The sequence below is a fragment of the Mizuhopecten yessoensis genome, unplaced genomic scaffold (genome assembly GCF_002113885.1).
Source record: "Mizuhopecten yessoensis strain PY_sf001 unplaced genomic scaffold, ASM211388v2 scaffold4819, whole genome shotgun sequence".
In the NCBI taxonomy this organism is placed as follows: Eukaryota; Metazoa; Mollusca; class Bivalvia; order Pectinida; family Pectinidae; genus Mizuhopecten; species Mizuhopecten yessoensis.
The window spans coordinates 600,014-603,849 of NW_018405737.1; positions in this window are offsets into that span (position 1 = coordinate 600,014).

The window sequence follows — 3,836 nt, forward strand, 5'->3', positions numbered from 1 at the left end:
TGATTAATCTGTTTATGTTAATGTATGCCGATGACACAGTTTTGTTTTCGGAAGATGTTAACAATCTTCAGCACATGCTAGATTGTCTGCAATGTTACACTGATAAATGGAATTTAACTGTTAATTATGATAAAACTAAAATTGTAATTTTTAGAAAAAGTAAAAGAATCTTACCTACTGAAAACTGGACGTTTAATGGCAAGTCAATTGAGATAGTGGACAAATTTTGTTATCTAGGATTAGTTTTTTATTATAATGGAAGATTCACCGTAGCACAAAACACGTTGGCATCTCAAGGCAGGAATGCTTTTTATCTTTTAAAAAGAAGAATGAAAGATTTTATCCTTAATACTGAAACTAAATTATCTTTGTTTGATACATATGTGACATGCATACTGAACTATGGATGTGAGGTATGGGGTAATTGTTTATCGCCGCAAATCGAAAAAGTCCATCTTCTCTTTCTTAAAGATTTATTAAACGTTAAGAAAACCGTCAATAGTTCTATGGTTTACTTTGAGACAGGAAGTTATTCCTTACATATAAAGCGCAAAGTAGCTATAATTAAATACTGGTTAAATATTTTGAATACAAATAACTGTGTACTAAAAGCATGCTATGATGCACTACTTGAGCTTAATGTCAAAAAGCCGAATTGTAAACTTAACTGGGTTTATCATGTTAAAAATGATTTATATAGAATGGGTTTTAATCATATTTGGGATGTTCAATATGTTCCAAATGAAAAACAATTTGTGGAAATGTATACCCAACGTCTGCATGACGTATTTATTCAGGAATTACGTGGTGCGTTTGAAACATCTTCTAAATGTTATTTATATAGACATCTTGTCGATACTTTTAATATGCAATTCTATTTAGTAAAGCCTTTAACATTTAATACCAAAAAAATGTTGAGTCAATATCGCATGCAGGCGCATTCCCTTAATATCGAATCTGGACGTTATAATGGGGTTCCGAGAGGTCAAAGATTATGTTTTGCCTGTGACAAAAATGATTTAGAAGATGAGATACATTTTATTCTTATTTGTCCTGCTTACTCTGTATTGAGAAACACATACATTAAGCAATATTACTTCCGATGCCCCAGTGTGTATAAATTAATTGAATTATTGTCATGTAAAAGTATTAAAACATTACGTAGATTGGGTCTGTATTTAAAATATGCTACCGCCAAAAGAAAAACCCTCGTGTAGTAATATTGCTAAATTATGTATTCTTTTTATGTGATAATTGCTTATATGGAATTGTCCTCCGCCATCTTGAAAATTTGAAATATGTTTTGTATTCTATGTATCAATTAACCTATATGCTGATTTGCATTCGGAAATAAAAAAACTAAACTAAACTTAGGGATATAAAAACTTCACACATGAGACTTACTTATCTCAAATGTCACAAAGGATATACAGTAATTACAATTAAGGATAATGCCACATGTATATAGCCAAATTCTGTCTAAATGTCATATAAACGTGTTTTGTATTAAGCCACACTTGAGTTGTAAGATATGGACAATTCAAAATATAAATTTAATAATAGATGGTAAGATTATAGTTTTTCATGAATAAGCAATTATTTACACAATAAATTTCAGCACTAATTTATCACAAAATTTCTGTGTGATAGATACGTAAACAAACAAGAGTACCGCGGGGCGGAACAATATACGCCCGTCGAATGCCATATAGTGTTATGTACTAGTGGTTAGCCGACATGCTATACAAATGTAGGAGGAAATCTCCAGATAAAAAAATCAAATACTAAAATGAACAAAGGGCAATAACTTTTCCAAAAATTGTCGAACCAAAATTCTTTTCAAGGAAACACAACAACATATCATGATTATTTAGCCTACTAAGTTTCAGAGAAATCTGTCAAAAAAATATAGAAGATCTCCGGACAAAAAATCAAATACTGAAATGAACAAAGGGCAATAACTTTTGGCTGCTCACTCGTGAAAAATATTAAAATATTAGCCACACGAGTGAAATATATTTGTTATTACTGAAGACACCATTAAATATCCTCTATATATATTCTAGAACCCGAGGACATGTGCATATAACAGGTCCGACTCCACCTCCGCCATCTTTGCACGCTTGTTTGTTTTACAAACTTCCACGCATGCGTGTCACTAATTCTGCGATCCCACTATCTAGTTTTCATTTTTTGTTATTTTCTAACTTTATGATGGAAGTCAGGTCTAGAATGGGTACTAACGATTTTTTTTAACTTCATATGCATAAGAAAAGTATCAGAACTCATTTTAAATTAAAATATTTGGAATTTTCTTAATTTTTCCTCCGCACATTTTATTTTTCAAACCAAAATCCAAACAACCCAAAGTGTCTCAAGTTATTTCTTGCTGTTTCCAAGTAAACAACAATATTTTAATACGTTACCAATGACACCACGGGAGTAATCATCAAGTTCATGTGTAAAATGTATAGCAGTAAACAAATAATGAATTCTTCAGTTTAGAGAATATATCCCGAAATATCTCGTATATATCGGTATTTTTTCTCTCTCAGAAGTTCACTGCAGTGAGATATATCAAAATGCATAAGAAAGTTTGAAATGTGTGTGTTCGGCACTGCTCTTGATTGCGGGGTCATGCAAGTCCGACATTTTGAGTTGAGGTCCCGCCCAACAATGTTATTGAGATGTTCTGAAGCATCCTGTTTTTTTAATAAATCAAAAGTTTAAAACTGAAATAAACAGAATATCTAAGCATTTTCTGGTTGAATGTGGAATTGATTTTCTAGTGTGGCAATTACATATCGCATTTTGGCAGACTATCTGTGAATATAAATGCCGGTTATTACCCCGGGAACATTAGATGTCCTGTATCTGTTGATACTAATATTCAGTTATAACACTTTAAAAATAGTGATGAATGTGTTATTTACTCACGTTGAGAAAAAGGAAATAGAACCATCGATAAACGTTCACACAGAAACGTTCAATACAAAGTGCTCACATGTTTTATCATATGCTTGGAAATTTCTCGCAATCACGTTGGCCGGATCCTATTAGTTTAAACATATTTATTGCCAAAATTAGACAAGGGATTAGGCACAAGTTATAACAACTTATCAACGCCTTCTCCCAATATACATTTGAAATGACATTACAATAATGACAATAAATATATACAATTGTTGTTAGGGTTTCTTGCACAGACAGTATACACCATCGTCAGTGTTTCCATCCACCAGTAACGGTTCCGTAACAGAGAAGTTGCTCAACCACGCGGGAAGATGTCGATCCCGACAAGGTTTCAACTTGTCATGATTCAGAACCATTACCTTGTTATGTAAATGTACCCTGAACAGGTATGGTGTTATTTAATGTCTTTAATGAACGCCCGATGATAATTTGCAAGCCCCAGGAACCGCTCCATATCTTTTGAGCATTTCGGTACTGGCCAGTTCTGTACAGTCTCAATGTCACCCTTGGACATCTCTCTTGGTGTCAGTGCTAACCATCTTACCCAGGAATTCTACTTTTTCCTGGCAGAAAACACATTTCTTTGGTTTGAGGTCATACTGACGAAATCTTGACAACACTTCGGTCAAGTTCGCCAGGTGGTCTTCAAAACTCCTGCCAAGCACGACAATATCATCGAGGAATGCCAAGGCCGTTTTCTAGTTAACTCCAATCAAAACGAGGTTTATAACCCGGGAAAACGTTGAGGGACTATTACAGAGTCCAAAAGGCATTTTCACGAACTCGAACAGACCGTATTTTGTTATGAACGCTGTTTTTCTACAATCGCATTGGTCCAAGCTCACCTGCCAATAACCCCAGAT